This window comes from Eleginops maclovinus, chromosome 11 (assembly GCF_036324505.1).
Source record: "Eleginops maclovinus isolate JMC-PN-2008 ecotype Puerto Natales chromosome 11, JC_Emac_rtc_rv5, whole genome shotgun sequence".
Classification (NCBI taxonomy): Eukaryota; Metazoa; Chordata; class Actinopteri; order Perciformes; family Eleginopidae; genus Eleginops; species Eleginops maclovinus.
In genome coordinates this window covers 1,727,187-1,747,769 of record NC_086359.1, presented here as the reverse complement: position 1 = coordinate 1,747,769, position 20,583 = coordinate 1,727,187, and the positions used below count along the sequence as shown (strand labels likewise).

At 40.4% G+C, this 20,583-nt stretch overlaps 1 long non-coding RNA gene across 1 annotated transcript; it reads right to left on the bottom strand.

Moving 5' to 3' along the window:
* Nucleotides 1–3,777: 3,777 nt before the first annotated feature.
* On the bottom strand, nt 3,778–5,462 carry LOC134872713 (uncharacterized). The gene is made up of 3 exons (XR_010166852.1): nt 4,753–5,462; nt 4,375–4,452; nt 3,778–3,920 (listed from the first exon to the last, which is right to left on the bottom strand). It is a non-coding gene; the product is annotated as an uncharacterized LOC134872713 (long non-coding RNA).
* Between the last annotated feature and the right edge of the window lie 15,121 nt (nt 5,463–20,583).

Sequence of the window (20,583 nt, the reverse complement as noted above, 5' to 3'; positions counted from 1 at the left end):
GATCCTAATCTAATGAGCTCTTGTCCTTGTTATCGCTCACATGTTATCCTCAGATTGGCTGTTTAGCATCTACCCCAGAGGCCGTTAAGATTAGAAGATGCTCGACAAAGCAAACCTCAACAGGTGAAGTGATTAGGAGTGATTTATTGATTGTGAGATTATCAGAAGCAGGAAATAGCAGACCCATAAACTCTTGAGGTAATGGCGACCCTTAAGGGCACTCAGGAAATTAGCCCACCTGTAAAGGGCTTACAAAAAGCCCCTTGCAATCAGACCAGGCCCCATATTTCATCATAAATTCATTAAATACAGTCGCTACAATTATACATATCTCTGGTCCTTGGAAACATGTTCATACACGACTAATTTGTCATGCAGGATTTTGATTTGGAAGGAAACACAACGAGGCCGGACTTGGTTAAGGGCAGGAAAAAAAACCTGGGTTTGAGTTTAATGTTAACTAAGGGTCCCTTGTCTACAGAGTACCAGCATCATTTTCCAATTGATCTAAAGCTGAACAGCGAGCATGCTGTCTGAAGAGGCCACCTCGAGAAAAAGCACACAACGTCTGATTTCCGAGCACTCTCGTCTGCTTCGAATTGAAAACGTCTCAACCCTTCAGGAAAGCTCCCGTGACGTCGCTGTAAAAACTGGAGAACAAAATTGTTATCACAATGAATATCAGTGACACAGTTGACGTGAGTTATGGATGCATTCTTTCAACAAAGCTCATTGTGAGCTAGCTTAGCTAGCTTAGAGGCTCCACCTCCAACCTCTTCTCTAAATACAGTCACTTCTGGCTTCAAGATCTCCTTGATGTTGTATATAAAGTCTCTGGTAGTTGTTGGGGAATATGTTGCTTAGGTCTCTAACCTTTAACCCAGTCCAACACGGTCTCCTTTCCCATGGCATAGGTCTTCGGCCTTGGGTTGTCCCTTCAGGAGGGGCAGCTTGGGCGCTTTGTTAATGCCAGTTTCTGTCCGAGCACAAGCTGAGCTTATTCTTCAGGGACATCCAGAAGCCCTTCTTATCTGGAACGTAGATGGCAGCAGCTTTAGTTAGATTTAGGATCCATATTTGTTTCGTCTCGCTGATGATAATGTTGATTAAACTCTCTGAACTGGTTCAAACCTCGGACTGCGGAAGAGATCTGCAGAATTGGTCGGGCAACCGCTCTGTCACCTCGTGGCTGCAGCAAACGTCTTGTCAATTCTCCGGCCGTTAACTTCAGAATAAACCTTTAGTGTTTGCCATCAAAGTTCCAGAGTATCGTCTCCATTGCTCCAGAAGTTTCCATCACAAGTAGTGAATACAGGTGGGAAATATGTTCCACTTTAAATGATTGTATTCAAAGATTTGCAGAGGTTTGTTCGCTTTGTATCCTTATCCTAAAGTAGCATCAACATTAAGGGATGTGTGCAACAGCTGGTAAATGGATCACAGTTTGTACATCCTTTAAAAATACATTGGTTTCCTTCTACTGAACTTTAAAACTTGTCTCTGAAACACTCGCTGCTTATTTGGACCTCGTCCTGCTGCTCTTGTATGTTGTTGTTTTTCATTTTTTAATCAATTGTTCTGAAAACAACTTGAAAGTGAACATTGTTTTAATTGAATACATTTCTGTCACAAAGGTGCTTGTTTTTTCGCTCCCACAAAACTTCCATTTAGTCACGACTCCGTTCTCTTTGAGTTGTCGTTATTTGTGAAATCCGAGCGGCAGCCACTTACCGGTTAAAATATAACCTCTGTTTGTTTGACTCCAGCATCAAATTGCTTGCTGCCATTCACCATTTGTTATGATTGTTTTGTTTTCTGCTGCAATTTGTGCTCAGTGTGTCATTTGGGCTATTATTATACTTTGCAACAAAAACTCTGAGTAGGGTTTTATTCTTGTTTTGTCTTTTCTTCGTTTCTTATATAAAATGTACCCAACAGTTTGATTCTTCCACTGATGGAGCCAATTCAGTCACCTAGTTCACTTACAGTATGCTATATCTGCAGGAGTGTTTGAAGGTCTGGAGATTACCATACAGAAACCATAAAGGTCTGTACAACATCCCATAGCAATCCATCCGGCAGAAGTTGAGATGTCTCACAGGAGAAATGCTAAAGGTGTTACGATCACTAAAAGGGAGCCCCAGAGTGGGTAGGTCCCATCCTCTGGGGCTCGCGGAAGTCTATGCATGCAACAAAGAGTTGAGACATTTCCGTCTGGACCAATGTGGTTCACTGATTACTCGGCAACAACAGATAAGCTGCTTAAAATGTGATTGAACAATGTTTCCAGATGTCCATGGAGCCAGAGTTGCATCACACTGTTCAGCAGGGCCTGGGTCTTTTGTCAACATTGAATAAAGAAAGGATGGAGAAGCTGCCAACAGAACCTGCTTCAGTCTGATTACTCCATTATCCAGTCAATATGCAGATAACAGACACTGTCATAAAGCATAAAAACTGGCACTATTTTTCAGGGGATAAAGGAGCAATCACATCGACCTAGAGTGCTTTGTTCTGTGTCCCTTAAAGACCTCATGACACGTGGAAAATAAAGTAATATACATACACACATTGAAAGTACACATACAAAATAGTCACTTGAAGTTGGTTTTAATCATTATGATAGAGAAATTGAGTTTGTACGGCCTTTTAAAAGTGCGATTTTTGCGATCTGCTACCGACCTTCCTATTAGTCAGTCACATGACCTATGACGTACACTCCGGAACGGCTCCTTGGTCAAGACACTATCCCACCTGTCACTCACGACTATCCTGACACCTGTCAACAACATGGATTCTGACAACTCCGATTCATCCTCGGATCCTGACACATTTTTCGAAGTGGCAGAGTCCGACCCAATGCTGGAGGACAATGTGAGGGGCGTTATGCCCTATAGATACGAGCCATACTTGGATGAGTTGGAGCCACAGGGTTCTACGGAAAGTTCGGATGGCGAGGCAGAAGGCGCTGTTGGTGGTGCTGCTGTGGCAGACGGTCGGATGCCTATGGATTTTGGCAGACTACAGCACGTGGAATGGTAACTTCCTTCTTGTTCACTTTTCTGACAATGAACACTCCGTAAGATATTGTACTTTGTAATATCCACCACAACCAGCGTTTGCACCAGCGAGCATGTGTGTGTGCAGTCTGCCTCCTCACCTCCCAGAATTAGCCAAATAGTCACCATTACTAGCCTACAGATCGCAAAGGGCCATTGTTGTTTCCCGGTGCTTGTCATAGTCTTAATCTTTATTTAGTTATGTTATTTTTTTTGAGAGCGATGAAAATACCAATTAGGTCTACTATATTAGTTTGCCCTGCGTCATACTCATACAGTAGCCTATGCTATAACCCAGTAGTAGCCTATGCTATAACCTAGCTCCTGACCAGTGGCCATCCTTCCGCGATTAGGCTAGTTCTACGTCGGCTTTTCACGCGAATCAACCCATGACATTGACACTTTGTAAAGTTCTGTGACAATTGTAAGATTGTTTCAAGCCCCTTGCCTTTATCTGTTATATTTTAGGTGTTCTTGTGGGAGATGTGAGCCAATGCCACTGGTAGTGGAGTCGGTGTGCTGCCGCGAACAGTCAAGAGTGTGCGAGAGGAGAGAGGAGGAGGGAGCAGACACCCGCTGCATCACAGAACATTCTGGCTTTGAGCCAACATTCTTGTGTAGATGTGAAAATAGATGTTTGACATAGAAAAGGATTGTCATTAGTGATGTATCTATCTACACAAGATGCAATGCTGAAAAGACCCGTTTCCCCGGACATCTGTTTGGCTAAAATACGTACATAAATGATAAAATACCTTTAGTCCGTCCCCTTCCTTTGAACTGCATAGCCACCGTCCTTGTTGGTGGCCTCAGACACACTTGAACGGAAAAGTCACTGTGCTGATCTTCTGTTGAATTCACCTGAATAAATAAGTAAGTAAATAAATAAATGTGTGTATACATATGTGTGTGTGTGTAAAAGTTAAAAAAAAAACTAAAAAATAGAGTTTCCTTCCAACACAGGTAACCTAGTAAAAAGTAGACCAGTGTATTTGTCTTACAATCAGCTGATTCTGCACTGGTTGAATTGAGTTTGTGGTGGGTCCTTGTTAGGTTTTTAGTGTTTTTCAGTAATGACAGTCCATCTATCTAGTTAGGTACAATGGAGTAAATGGTGTAACGGTTATGTTATATGTGCTACTGTTGTAATTACACCACAAAAGTACTTTTACTTTTAACACCTCTGGAGATGGTGAGGGTGAAGGTCTGAGAGAGGGGGCACTGGCACTTGATATACTGTAATGCTGTGTGTAGTTAGTCAAATAAAATCTTTAGTCAGTAACTTAGTTGACCTGAACGCTTTCCGAAAACTTACATCAGTAGATGGGTCCCCGTCAGGAAAGTCATCGCTTTCCTCTTCAGCAACATACTCAGACTGGCATTCCTGTAGTACCTGAAACATAAATAAATAAATCACAAGATTTAGCGTGAGTTGGAGGGGGAAAAAAACGCTACCGCAAACCTAAAACAAACACTTGAGACTTGACTTTTTGCTAACACTCTGAGGTGAACTTAGCTGAATAGCTAAAGCACTTAGCACTAGTAGCCAGCTGAGCTGAAGTGTTCAGAGCTAGCGCCAACTTCAACTATGAAGAACCACCGCAAGCTGTTTACACAGTGCCAAACACTCATTCCTTTGCATTTCATTTCCCTTCCATTATTAAAATATAGTCCAAAATAAGAAGGTACGTACCTCCAATCTCTGCCTTTTCTCCAGAGCATGAGACCTCCGGCTCTTGACGTCGCCGTTCGCCCCCGGGGCTAACCTCGAGCTTGTCCCTCGATGAAATATACGCGGAACCGAATTGGGCAGCAAAACCTTCTTCAGACGAACATCAATACCAAGCTGCTCCTTCAGAGCGGGGATCGAGTCGTAGCACTCCTCTTCAAAATGCGCTGAGCAAAGTACAGACGACGAGCTTGGCTTCCATACTGTTCCTTTCGGACCAGCTCTTGTCCTACAAACTTGTTGCGTCCAGAGTTCACACAAAGCAGGGTCTTTCGGAAACCGATGAAGGGTAAAACCGTTCTCCCTGGTGTTTGAACAATACGCTGCAACACACCGCTCAGGCATGTTCTCAACAAAAATATTAAGAACAAAACTTTAAAGATGCTAAAACTGCGAGTACGACTTACTGTGACTAGAAATGATCAAGGTCAAGGGTGGCAGCAGGTGCAATCAGGTCTAAAAGCGTTCCGGAGCATACGTCATCTTTATGTTGGAACGTTGTCAAGACACTGGCCTGTGGATTTCAGTGGCTTGCGTACAAATTTCGAAAATAACAGAGAACCGGGCATATTTATCACAATTATGTATTTCAAATCGAAAATAAAAGTTATTTTAGACTAAATAAAAAAAGGTAGTCTCTAGGTGTCATGAGGTCTTTAAAGGTCCCCTATTATGCAAAATGCACTTTTTACTGTCTTTTACACATCAATATGTCCCCGGTGTGTAAGGAGACTCACAAAGTGTCAGAAAATACAACCCTCTCTCTTCCTCCTTACCCACATCTCTAATAATGGGGGTACAAACGAGCTGATCCAGATTGGCTGTTGATATGACGTCATATCAGAAATGTGGGCTTTTCTTTATGTTGAACTCCTAGCATCGTCCAGCCCACGTGACACGTCTCAACCTATCGTCCCCCGTATACAGTCGGCAAGCTGAATCCCCTCCGCAGCACCTCTGTGTCTCTGTGCAGGATGTCTGCATGAGGGACTGAGAGTCGTTGTATAATGTCTCTGTTCTAGAGGTGAACTCTGAGAAGGGTTTCAGAAATAATGCTGGATGTGGTTTGGAACATAATATGGGGTTTAATCACGGCAGCGTTTAGCTGAGTCTCTCCGTTAGAAACTTCTCTCTTCAGACAGAGAGGTCATGACGCTCCCTGTGTCTGTCTGGGGGGCTTTGTGGCCCTGGAGGCTGTGAAGAACCTCCTGTTTTTGGCTCCATAAAGACGTTTTACTGGATGTGGCAGTGGGCTGAATGACCCAACGAGCACTTTGAAGTTAAAAGAGATTTTTTATTTTCGTGCTGTAGGGTACAGAAAGTCGGCCCAAAGGCCATGCTTGTGATGTTAGGGCAAGGAAAGTGTAGTATCCAGTGTACTCCGATCTTTTACTCAAGGAGAAGTACAAATACTAGGGTCTGAAAATACATTTATGAATACTAAACGTGCTGAATGCAACAGGCTACTTATGACACTGCTCAAATTAAGGTAAAAATGCTCGTTTGCCTCTTAATTGCTTTTTTTTCCAGAGTAAAGTTAACCAACTGTTCATTTTGGTTTTGCTTTTTTGCCCTCCAGATATATTGGCATCCTTCCAAACAACAAGTAAATAATTTAAATATTCTGTGAAGATAAAATCTATTGTTTTAATTAAAAGAAGCTGTTTCTCTTCCCATAAGTGGTTTAATTGTTACTTATGGATAGTGGCTCTCATTGTAAAATGTTGTGTGCATATGCTAACCTTCTTTTTTAATCCTCAACATAATGCACACCTTTCATTCTAAGGCTCGCAATACTTTTCATTTGACTTATTGTCTACAAATACAACAATTCTTCTGGTAATAAGGGAATTCAGAATTGATTTTATTATGAAATCATAGCCAGTTTTTTAACAATGCATCAGTAAAACACCAGCTGAGAGCATATTGAACTTTTTTCTATTGATTGCATGCACGTTCAGAGTAATCAGCACCTGGAGAATTAGACTAACTGTGCATGTGATTCCTCAAAAGAAAAGGGGTTTAAGATTTTAGAGAACTCGCTGTTTTCTGCGGTGTAATCTTTAAGAAATGCAATTTCTGATCCAATGGTGCAACAATAATTTCGCTTCTGCTTCCGTGGTGCCAACAAAGGTGCTGGAGCTCCTTCTAGTGGCCACATTAGGAAGTGCTTACTGATTACCTGCCCTTGGCTTTTTGTCTATACAGAATATCAGAGGCGGAAGAAGGACTCAGATGTCTTACCTTAGTCTGAGGGAAAAGACCAGAGTTCAAAGTCTTCAGTAAAATAACAAAAGGATCAGCATTAGATTATACTTAAAGTACTAGAAGTACTCTTTATGCCTAAATACCCGTTTCAGATTCAGTACTGGATTTATTTAGTGGCGGAAGAAGTAATCAGATCATTTACTGAAGTGTTGAAAAACGTTCTTAAGTAAAAAGTACCTAGAGAAATGAACTCAAAGTTTAAGAAGTCAAATCAGAATCAAGTTTATTGCCAGGTATACAAGGAATTTGGGGGGGGGGGACTTAATCAATCTAAGAAAATAAGTTGTAAAAGTAGGTAGAAAATATCTGAATAAGTATTTTAAGAAACGATTTAGCATCGAAACAGAAAGACTAAGTATTTACACCACATTTTATTTTAAAAATACAAAAACAGACCTCCAGATGTTATTATTAGATATATATGATTATTCCATTATGAATATTGTTGCTTCGAGTAGCATTTTACTTTTGTCCATAAAGTTTTGATGAACACATTATTGAAGTCAAAAACGTTTTGTAATATTTTCTATAGTTTAAAAAATGTGACGCAACATCTTCATCTAACAAAGTAAAGCTTAATACATAGTGGAGTAAAACTATAAAGAGGCATTCAATGGAAATACTTTAATATTTTACATGTGGACTTTAGTACATGTCTTATTATTATTCTATATTTTTTGGTCATTTCTTTGTAGTTTATTATTTGCCCTACTTTGATTGAAGATTCAGGCGGTGGTGGCAAAGTCCATAGGGGCTTGGCCTGGGAACTGGAAGGTCACCAGTTCAAGTCCCCGAAAGAACTAGTGCCACCGTGGTGTCCCTGAGCAAGACACTGGTTACCTACACTGCTCCCCGGGCGCCGTACATAATGGCAGCCCACTGCTCCTAACACTAGGATGGGTCAAATGCAGAGACCGCATTTCGTTGTCCTAGTGCTTGTACTCTGTGCAATGACAATAAAGTTGAATCTTTGAATCTTCTGAATCTTGTTTGTTTGTCTTTCTTTACCTCGTGTAAATGTTCTCTGTTACCTCTGAGTCTAAAGGATAAAAACGGAAACGATGTGAGTGACAAGTTGACAGTTCATATTTTACTTTTTGACCTCCAACCAGGAAGTAAAGTGTTGTTGTCCACGTGTTCTAAAGCCACATTCAGCTCTGATTGTTTCTTTTGTTCATGTGATTTTTTACCAACAAAAGCAGAGCCTCTTTAAGATAATTACCCTCTGTGCAAATCATTGTAATTTCACTTGAACATTACTAATTGGTGTTACTAAATGTAAGGACTTTGAGCAACTCGGCTATAATTAACCATTCTGAATGATTTAGCCTCTTTTTTCTATCGACGTTTAAACACAATACACCAGATTCCTGAATATCAAACCTAATTGATCTTTTTTTATCCATGTCCTCTGGACCAAGGTGAATTAATCAAAGCAGACTTGATTTATACACACCCCGCCCTCTTCCTCTCTTCCTCTTCTTCGCATCGGGGCAGGCGGGGATTCATTTGTCTTCCTGATTAATGATGAGAACCATATCCTCCACAACACCAGTGAATTAAAAGAGATTGGGGACAGAGAGAAAGAACATCCAGGTCCATTCATCCCAATCAAATTTCACACAAGGCCCAATTCATCCTCGGCTTTATTTGCATTGTCTGTTATACAAACACTGGAAAATGCCATCCATTTCCTCCTCTACGCGGTGGGATTTCAACTGGCAACCTTCCAGGTGCGCGCTCAAGGCGTTTCCAGGCTTCAGGATGACTTCGGTGTCTGTGATACAGATGGTGATTGCTACTGTGGCGTCTTGTGTGCCGTCTTCATAAAGGAAGACAGCTTTTTTTTTAGGGTGGAAGTATGTTCTGTCATTTGACCCGAGGTAAATATAGATTCAGAGGGTTCCAACTGTCAGAAATCTAGAATAACGTGCATTTTATTCTACAAGGAGACCAAGCTAACAATTACACTAGCATTACAGATCGATGATCGACATCGATATGGTGAAATTAAAAGTAATGGGGGATCGATTTCCCTTCAGTCTATTGTTGGACGAGTGGCAGGAAGCAGACTAACACCTAAACTGGTGTTTCCATTGGCCTGTCAGTGTTTTATATATAGTATATTATAGTAATTGGAATTTAGTGTCTCCCTTTGACATGTGACTAGGTTAGCTACGTTAGCTAGCTAGCTTACAGCAGATCTGCAGTGACGTCAGAAGGAGTCATGTGATCATGTTGTTAAAATAAGACCAGAAAACATTTCAGGAGAACAACAACAGAGACAGAGACCAGCTTTATGACCCTGAACGTCACCAAGCGCTCCGGTCCCAGCTGTGTGCGTCACTCTTTAGCGTCCCCTGGTCTCCAGCTGTGTGCGTCTCACTATAGTGTACCCTGGTCTCCAGCTGTGTGTGTCTCACTGTAGTGTCCCCTGGTCTCCAGCTGTGTGCGTCTCTCTTTAGTGTCCCCTGGTCTCCTGCTGTGTGCGTCTCTCTTTAGTGTCCCCTGGTCTCCAGCTGTGTGCGTCTCTCTTTAGTGTCCCCTGGTCTCCAGCTGTGTGCGTCTCTCTTTAGTGTCCCCTGGTCTCCAGCTGTGTACGTCTGTCTTTCGTGTCCCCTGGTCTCCAGCTGTGTGCGTCTCTCTTTAGTGTCCCCTGGTCTCTGTTGAGTTTTGAGCTTCTTGTATTTACAGCGTTTGGTTTCTGCAGCTTTTAGTAAACGCTGCTCATGTTTCCTGAAGCTGCTGAGTGTTTTCTAAATGCTGCATGTGTTGAAGAGTTCCTGGAGATGTTCTTCATGTGTTTTGTCACATTGGTGTCTTTGTATTTGCATCGTTTCTGAAGTTGCATGGAAATGTTTTGGGCCACCGTACTGCTGTCCTTTCGTAGCATGTTCCAGGTTTCAGCTATCATTTTCTTATTAGTTTTTCTTCTGTTTCTTTTACTTTGTTTTTGGCCCTTTTCATGCTTTCCCCCCTCCTGCTGTATCATAATACAGTAGCTAGTGCAACAGGATATTTCCCAGCATTAGAATCAATAACATTTTGATTTTATATTATTTTGTTGGACTGCTCTGCTTTCCTCTGGACCATCCAGTGTGCTGAAGTACTTTGTCTCTACCATTGTTCAGGGATTCAATCAGTCCCTAACTGGTTCATTTATCCTCCCAGCGTTTGGCAGCTTCCCAAAAAGAAAGACATCTCAAGTGGCTGACGTCCGGAGGAAATAGATGAGAAACGCTCAGGTCACATCTCCCTAATTATGGCTGCCTCCCTCCAACGCTTTGAAATCAACTGTACTTTCCATCTTTTTCCTGTCCCGCTTTCATGATACCCCCTCTCTCTGTTTTACCTGCCACTGCCTTCAAAGTCACTGGAGCTTCATCTTGGATCAAAAGACGAGGAGTTACACAGAGGAGTTGACAGTTTGGAAATGTGAAGCTCTGCGAGGGCAGCAGCAGGAGTGAGCGTCAAATGGTCTGTGAGTTCCCTAACCCACTGATATTCACAGATTCATTCATCTATGGTCGAAATGTGCAGCAATTAAAAAAGGAAGGGATGTGAAATATATCAAATGAGTTACAGAAAAACCTGATAGAGCCACTTAAACAAACAAAAGCACAAGTGTCGAAATAAGACGACTAAGCGCCATCACAACGAACATTAGCCTCCTTTAGCTTAGCGGTGGTGACGTGAAGTCATGTGACCGTGCTGTAGTTCCTTTATAGCCCAACATTAGCCTCCTTTAGCTTAGCGGTGGTGACGTGAAATCATGTGACCGTGCTGTAGTTCCTTTATAGCCCAACATTAGCCTCCTTTACCTTAGCGGTGGTGACGTGAAGTCATGTGACCGTGCTGTAGTTCCTTTATAGCCCAACATTAGCCGCCTTTAGCTTAGCTGTGGTGACGTGAAGTCATGTGACCGTGCTGTAGTTCCTTTATAGCCCAACATTAGCCGCCTTTAGCTTAGCGGGGGTGACGTGAAGTCATGTGACCGTGCTGTAGTTCCTTTATAGCCCAACATTTGCCTCCTTTAGCTTAGCGGTGGTGACGTGAAGTCATGTGACCGTGCTGTAGTTCCTTTATAGCCCAACATTAGCCGCCTTTAGCTTAGCGGTGGTGACGTGAAGTCATGTGAACGTGCTGTAGTTCCTCTATAGCCCAACATTAGCCTCCTTTAGCTTAGCGGTGGTGACGTGAAGTCATGTGACCGTGCTGTAGTTCCTTTATAGCCCAACATTAGCCTCCTTTAGCTTAGCGGTGGTGACGTGAAATCATGTGACCGTGCTGTAGTTCCTTTATAGCCCAACATTAGCCTCCTTTAGCTTAGCGGTGGTGACGTGAAGTCATGTGACCGTGCTGTAGTTCCTTTATAGCCCAACATTAGCCTCCTTTACCTTAGCGGTGGTGACGTGAAGTCATGTGACCGTGCTGTTGTTCCTTTATAGCCCAACATTAGCCTCCTTTAGCTTAGCAGTAGCGTGCTGTAGTTCCTTTATAGCCTTCATAAATCATAAAGTGGTGATAATATGTGGCGATTATCCAGCCATGGGGGGATCATAAACATGTGTTGTTGGTCAATTTCCTTATTTTGGTAATAATCCAAAATCACATGAAAAAAATGTGGCTTTTTGTCGAGGGAACCAGCGGGATTTTAACTTTAGGATTGGCCTCCAAAAATATGTAATCTCTGCACCACTCTGTAGTCGGACAACAGCATGCTATAATGACGTAAAGTCTCAGAACAGCAGGAGCAGAGTTATTATGGGACAGGAAATTGACCAACAAGTGTAAAAGCATTTCAGATTTAAAGCAAATGATGAAAGGAAACCTACAAAAGTTAAAAAGTGAATCTGTAAACTTTCCCTTTAAAGCTGAACAGAGGACAAGGAGATCTTTTCATATTTCTCACATCCCTGCCTTTCTTAATTACAGCATATTTCTGACAGAGATCAATGACTCGGTGAATGTCAGTGAGTAACTCTCGTTCATGACCAAATACCTGCAGAACTAATGACATTCATCAAAGACTCATCGGTGCTTCATCAGGGAAAAGCATGCAAACACAGTTAGCTACCATAGTGCAGAATATGTTTTGTCATTAAGGTTGTTGGACAGTTCACTTTGGCATTAAAGACTTTACTCTTCAGGCACCAAACATAAACATGAGATCATATATTTAATTAATCAGCAATACGACCTGGCAACAACATACATTGCACAGTACATCACCTCTATACCCATGCCTAGATTTATGAAAAATAAATCCAATTTTAATCCAATTTCCTCTACTTTGTCTGCTATTGAATGCATAATTCATACCATTAAAATTAATTGAAAGCACTAATAGCGTTATTAAATCTGACCTTTTTTTATTTCAAGAGTCTCTCTATTGCTTTGCTCTAATTTAATACAGTTATATCTGATCTTGGTATTAGTTTTTGTCAGTTAAACAGTTCCTCATATTATCTCTGATATCTCTAAACATCCTTCACAGAAGAGACGGGAGGGCAGTTTAATAATTCAACTAGCTTAATTAAGTAAAACTAGGATGCATTTCTGAACTAAGGGAACAAAGTCAGTGTATGAAGAGCTCACACTAAAGCTCTAATTTGAAGGAACAGCTAAGCACAGCTAGTTAGCATCTCCCTGGCTCCCTCGACAAAAAGCTAAAGGGATTTCTCCATTCTATATTGGAATATCACCACTAATCCGGCTAAAGGCGGCTAATGTTGGACGATAAGGGAACTACAGCACGGTCACATGACTTCACGTCTCCACCGCTAAGCTAAAGGAGGCTAATGTTGGGCTATAAAGGAACTACAGCACGGTCACATGACTTCACGTCACCACCGCTAAGCTAAAGGTGGCTAATGTTGGGCTATAAAGGAACTACAGCACGGTCACATGACTTCACGTCACCACCGCTAAGCTAAAGGTGGCTAATGTTGGGCTATAAAGGAACTACAGCACGGTCACATGACTTCACGTCACCACCGCTAAGCTAAAGGTGGCTAATGTTGGGTTATAAAGGAACTACAGCACGGTCACATGACTTCACGTCACCACCGCTAAGCTAAAGGTGGCTAATGTTGGACGATAAGGGAACTACAGCACGGTCACATGACTTCACGTCACCACTGCTAAGCTAAAGGCGGCTAATGTTGGATGTGAAGACGTTTAGCCGTCTCATTTAGACACTCGTTAACCGCCATTTTTAATTCCACCAGTGTGTTTATTGCAGTATTTTATGTCGTAAAACAAAACGTTAACATGTCTCCAGCTTGTGTTAACCACAGACAACCCAAAACATATTCAAAAAACTATTGACCTCCAGAAGAAGGAACAGGAAGAATTCAAATACTGACTCATTTTCGGGTTTCAGGACTTATTCCTGCACCACTTTATTTCATGATATGTCTCCAGTGTTCATTGGAGGTACTGCAATACCCCCTGATTTGCTGTGATGGTTGCTGCTTGAATTTCTCGACACATCGATTGGCTGATACTGATTCCCGTGGCCTGTGCGCCACGCTGTACCGATGACACGCCGTTCGTTTCATTACATTTCTTGGACATATTCTCGGCTGAGCAACTGGTGCGAGCAACTGGTGTCTGGCTCGTGTTACCACAGCAATATACCACCGGCTCACAGTGAGAGCAGACATGTAGAGAGTGAATCACTCATTATCAGATGTGTTCTCATTTGGTATCACTCTCACAGCCAGAAACACTAATACCACAGATGATGGCGCAGCTCTCAAAGCTCAGCAGTACAACAACAGGGTGTCCGGGGTTGCAAGCTCTGCAAACATTGGCTTCTTTCTACCAGCAGAACAAACACACACCCACACCCACACCCACACACACACACACACACACACACACACACACACACACACACACACACACACACACACACACACACACACACACACACACACACACACACACACACACACACACACACACACACACACACACACACACATGCACACCACCACTGCCTCCAGCATGTGCTATTTTGCCAACTGCAACCCTGGGCAAGATAATAAGATGGCTAGCAGACATTTTGTCAATATTTCTGTCTTGGCTCAGAGTGCGCCTGGCCGGCTGCTTACTGATAGATGTGTTGACTGATTTTCTTCTTTTTTTTTGCCCTGGTTTGCCAGACAAGTGCACAGGGAGGACAGAAGGGGGCTCACTAATGCAAAGCAGTTCATTAAAATCAGGCACAAAGCATCTATCAGGGGGGGGGAGTAGTGAGGGGGTGCTAATCAGTAGTGAGTCCAGCAATATGTAAAAAAAAAAATTAAAAAGATGGCTCACTCCTCAGCTGTGATCTTGTCTGGGGAGCAGTGGAGATGTTTGATGCTAAGGAGGCCGTGCAGATGATTGATTTTTCCAGAAGGATGCTTTGAGACTCCGCGCTTGGTCTGCCATCTGATTAACATACACAGCATTATTCATATCATGAATATACAAGGAGGCAACGGAACAAATAAATACTGACATGCATCCAGGAGCCGATAAATAATAAATGGAGCACACATGGCTTCAGATTTTACCATTTCATAATGTGAAGATTCACGCTGTGAGGGCCCCCAGCCCCAAGGTGTCACCTTCGGTTCAAACAGGTTGAGCAGCCATGTGAGGAAAGAAGAGGGTTCGTGACAAACTTCATTTTCGGTTGTGGTTAGGTGTCATGAATACTGGAGTTCAGAGGCACTATCATCGGAAGTTTGAAGAGGTTCGTGAAGTACCATAGAGTCTTTCTTTAGTGACGTTTCTTCACATTTCATACAGAAATATGGAGACGGGGTCAGATGTCTGGTCGGACGGCAGAGACAGCTTTGTCTTTACAGAGAATAAATAGGGGATGGATGTCCGGTGGGTCTGCCGGGGACGAGTGGCAGGCAGCAGGCTGACACTGAGACTGAGATTTCTGATCCTTTCTTTTACTCTCCTTTTTTCTGCAGAGGAGGTAAAGGAACCGGAGCTCTGGATTTATTTGTTGTTGGAGGTGCAATATATGACTCAGCAGCTTTAAGACATGAAGACACTATTATTTTCCTCTTTGCTCTGATGCAGGACTTTCACCTGAAAGTGGGCGGGGCTTAAGTTTGACCTCAGTGACGTTCGCGCCTCATGCTATATTTTTCTGCATTGACTGAGTTAAACACACGGCTTGTGTTTTCACTATAGCTTGGATGTAAATGCTATTCAGAGTCTATACGAGTGATACTCACACAGCCTCATCCCAAACACACACTGTATTCACAATTCACAGAGGAGATAACACGCTGCCAACATCTGGACCGAATTAAAATGAATTGTGATGGGGAAACAGCTTCAGAACACCTCAAACATTTAGCCGTTTATCTATCAATATATCCTTTTCTGTCATCATAAAACACTGAAGAATTATCTATCTTCTGTATACAACGAGTGCTCTTAATTAAGTATATACCTGCCCAGAGGTGGAAGAAGCACTCAGATCTTATACTTGAGTAAAGTAGAAGTACTCAGGTCTTGTACTTGAGTAAAGTAGAAGTACTCAGGTCTTGTACTTGAGTAAAGTAGAAGTACTCAGGTCTTGTACTTGAGTAAAGTAGAAGTACTCAGATATTGTACTTGAGTAAAGTAGAAGTATTCAGGTCTTGTACTTGAGTAAAGTAGAAGTACTCAGATCTTGTTCTTGAGTAAAAGTAGAAGTACTCAGATCTTGTTCTTGAGTAAAAGTAGAAGTACTCAGATCTTGTACTTGAGTAAAGTAGAAGTACTCAGATCTTGTACTTGAGTAAAGTAGAAGTACTCAGATCTTGTACTTGAGTAAAGTAGAAGTACTCAGATCTTGTACTTGAGTAAAAGTAGAAGTACTCAGATCTTGTACTTGAGTAAAGTAGAAGTACTCAGGTCTTGTACTTGAGTAAAGTAGAAGTACTCAGGTCTTGTACTTGAGTAAAGTAGAAGTACTCAGATCTTGTACTTGAGTAAAGTAGAAGTACTCAGGTCTTGTACTTGAGTAAAGTAGAAGTACTCAGGTCTTGTACTTGAGTAAAGTAGAAGTACTCAGATCTTGTACTTGAGTAAAGTAGAAGTACTCAGATGTTGTACTTGAGTAAAGTAGAAGTACTCAGATGTTGTACTTGAGTAAAGTAGAAGTACTCAGATCTTGTACTTGAGTAAAGTAGAAGTACTCAGGTCTTGTACTTGAGTAAAGTAGAAGTACTCAGGTCTTGTACTGAGTAAAGTAGAAGTACTCAGGTCTTGTACTTGAGTAAAGTAGAAGTACCAGAGTGTAGGAATACTCTGTCACAGTGAAAGTATTCTAAATGTTCCTCCAGTGAAAGTAGAAAGTACTCTCCTCTAAATGTACTTAAAGTAGCGACAGTAAAAGTAGTCATTGTCTGATTGGTCCATTTCAGAATAATATCTCTGATATGTTTTATAATGATTGATCATTAAAGTGTTCTCAGAGCTGGTAAAGGTGCAGCTACTTTGAATGGCTTTGTATACTGCAGGGTAGCTGCTGGATTTACTGCAGGTGAACTACAGTCTGATTTAAGGGAGATTATATTACCATCATTAATCCAAATCTGCCTAGCAACTAAAGGGATTAAATAAATATAGTGGAGTAAAAGTACACCGTAGCGTAACATTGAAATACCCAGGTAAAGTACAAGTATCATGCACAATTAATAGACCGAAGTACCAAAATAATGTTGATTGGGTTTTCAATTAAGACTGACTCAACATTTCATTGTTTTCATTCTTTAATAAAACAATGAATAAGAATCCCTTTAGCTCGGCTGCGACGTCTGATCTGCTGATTTTGTTTCATTGAAGTAATTGTGCCTCATGCATTCCCCTTATTTTCACACAATACCTCCACTTAAGAGTCTCACAGAGTAAACAAAGAGGTCTTCAGCGCTGCACATCAAGCTCTCTCTGTCAGCGGACTACAAAGGTGTGCAGATGAAAAAGAGTCATTCTGCTGTGATTGCGGCCCCCTTTTTTTTCTTACAGAGTGAGAGTTAGATTCTTCTTTTGGTTAGATGTGTAATCACTATCCAATCCCCCCTTGAGGAGAGAAAGAAATTTAATTTGACAAGGAGGTAATGAACCCGTGCAGCCATTATCTTAGATAACCCATTTGAGAGACTGGTTGAGCACTGATGAAAATTCTATTAAACATAGCTGGCTGATTCCTCTATTTTCTTCAGTGGCAGAAAAGCCTCTTCTTTTATTTTTTTACCCTTGCCAATTTACTTTGAACTCATGGAGTTGCCAAGGATCATTATATCACGGCACTTCAAACACTCTGCCTTTACTTAATGATTCAAAGGCAACAACCCCAGACTGAGGGCTAATAACCTCTGCGATGCAAACACAAGACACCTAGAAAATACTTTCTCTCTGGAGTTTGAATCGGGGCAGGATAGTCGAAGCTTAGAGGTAACTTTTCTCGTGTCTCAGAACTTTTTTAATCCTCCGTGGTTGGCTTGGTCAGTGCCGGCCTCAATTAAATGCTGACTCCACTTTTCCTTGCTTTCCAGTTAACTTTAAAAGCATACATTTCTCCTTAGTGGTTTCACAATTCATCTGTTCTTTAAAAGTGAAATACACAGAGCCCTTCACCTCATTTGACACATCATTTGAAGCTAATGGCACTTATACTGTATGTAGAGAGAGGACGATCTGAATGTGCACCCTCGGGACTTCAAGTGTAACGTCTCTGAGTGTTTCCATGGAGATTAATTGGAATTCTAGACTTCCTGTGAGTCTTCTTCTCCTGATTTCTTTGACGTCTCTGTCTTCTCTTTCCTTCTCTTGTTCCCTTTGCCTTTCTTTACTGGGGTCGGTTTAGCCATCACAGTTTTATACTCCCTACAAATATAGAAATGGATATTCAAAAGCTTTTCCACTGCGTTTTCTGATGAAGGAAGCATGCAGACATGTGGAGAGCAATTTCTGTCCTAATGAACATCCCATATTCATCGATTGCATCCCAGGGAGCAACTCAGTCAGCCTCTGCTCCCGAAGCCTGAGTTTTCATAGTAAAAAGAACGGAAAAAACAATGACTCTTAAGGGCTCTGATCTTTTGTACGAGGGGAAATAGAAACACTTACATTTGATCAATTAAGGAAATAGAGGGTTTTATTCCACGTGCATAAATCCCTGTGTGTCGTTCTCTCAGGTACTTTCAATTTCACTTTTGTTGGCAACACCTCCGAGAAGCAATAAAACAAACGCAGTCTGAAGCGCCTTGCCTGACAAAGGAAGGGGAAAGGTTTTTATGACCTCACTCTTACACAACAGAGTGAAATAAGAAGCCAACATGTTTTTGGCCAGGAAGTACGAAGCAGCAAAGAGGCACGTCCAAAAAACATTTCTCTTTTACGCCTCTTTGCACAAGCATTACATCATCAGACTGCTCCTCTCTCAGGGTGTGAGGGGTCTTCAAAGAGACGGAGGTGCCACCTGTGTGTTGAGGGCGGAGCGTGTTGTGTCCAAAGGGCAATTTACATGTTAATGACTGTTAAGCTGTTTGAATCAAAGCGATTGGATATGTTGTGGAGACAAATCTCATATTCAAGAAGGCCGGGTTTAGTTATTGATCTTCGAAAGGCCTATTATTTTCTGAGATAATACTTAACATCAGTTTCTCACATCCACATTTACAGAGGGGGAAAGGTGAATTTTTTTTAAGTGAGAATTCAGAGTTGTGACTTTTTCTAAAAAATAAATAAATAAAAAAACTCAGAATTTTGACATTTGTCAGAAGTACGACCTCGCTGAGAATTTGACTCTTTTTATTTATTTGTTTTTTAGAATATAAAAAAATGTCAAATTTCACTTTTTTATTTTTACTATTTTCGTTTTTTTCAGAATTCAAATTTCCTCCAAATTATAACTTTTTCAGCATTTGGACATTCCTCACATTTTTCACTTTTGAAAAAAGAAATTCAGTATTTTCACTTTCTTTCAAAATGTTGACTTTTCCTCAGAATTCTGATTATTTTCTTAGAATTCTGATTATTTTCTTATAATTCTGATTATTTTCTCAGAATTCTGATTATTTTCTTAGAATTCTGATTATTTTCTTAAAATTCTGATTATTTTCTTAGAATTCTGATTATTTTCTTAGAATTCTGATTATTTTCTTATAATTCTGATTATTTTCTCAGAATTCTGATTATTTTCTTAGAATTCTGATTATTTTCTTAGAATTCTGATTATTTTCTTAGAATTCTGATTATTTTCTTAGAATTCTGATTATTTTCTTAAATTCTGATTATTTTCTTAGAATTCTGATTATTTTGTTAGAATTCTGATTATTTTCTTAGAATTCTGATTATTTTCTTAGAATTCTGATTATTTTCTTAGAATTCTGATTATTTTCTTAGAATTCTGATTATTTTCTTAGAATTCTGATTATTTTCTGACATTTCTTCACATGGCCCTAGTCCTCTTCCGTACAAATTACTATTCGGTTAAGATCAGAATCAAAATACCTGAACTATTTAGAGAATATGTGATGTTTGCTGTCTTTGATCATGTTTGCCCTTTTCTTTTAAAGTTGCTGTTGATTCTGCTTTCTAATAAACGATTATAAAACGTTACCTGAACATCTCGTGTGACGGCAGTAAAGCTGTGCTTTTGTCGCATAAATCCCTTCAGGGTAGAGGTAAAGGATGTTTGCAGTATTCTTACAACATCATCTCATTTCAAAGTTAATTCTCCTTCCATTACATTTAATGAGACTGTTATTTATGAGCAGATGCAGCCCGGCCCAAACCGACTGAACAAACAGCAGCTGTGGCTCCACAAAACCCAAAGACGAGGTAAGCAACTCTTTGATATGCCAATATGAAATATGTTGTTGTCCGTGAGCACATGAGACAACATCAATATGGAGCCGGGAGCTGCTGAAGACGTGAGCTTCATTAATCTTCGTGGGTAAAAATAAGGGCTTTGGTCATTTCATTTGTAAATTAGCTGACATTTTCTACCCGGTTTGATGACACTGATGTGATAAGATTTAGACACAAGGACACATGACTGCAACAGAGCTCATGTGGCAGATCAGCTTTAAAGTAATACTTAATGATAGTAACCCTGGTGGTTACCTTATTTGGTGATGAAGCCATAAGTGAGCCGACCAATGTGTAGATCTGTTAACACATCAGCATTCCTAGAGCCAAAACTATTTAGTGTAAATCTGTTTTTAACTAAATTAATTTAATTATTCTTTCTTTTTTATTATTATTATTATTATTATTATTATTATTATTATTATTGTTGTTGTTATTATTATTATTATTATTATTTTATTATTATTATTATTATTATTATTATTATTATTATTATTATTATGTTATTATTATTATTATTATTATTATTATTATTATTATTATTGTTATTATTATTATTATTACTATTATTATTATTATTATTATTGTTATTATTGTTATTATTATTATTAATATTATTATTATTATTATTATAATTATTATTATTAT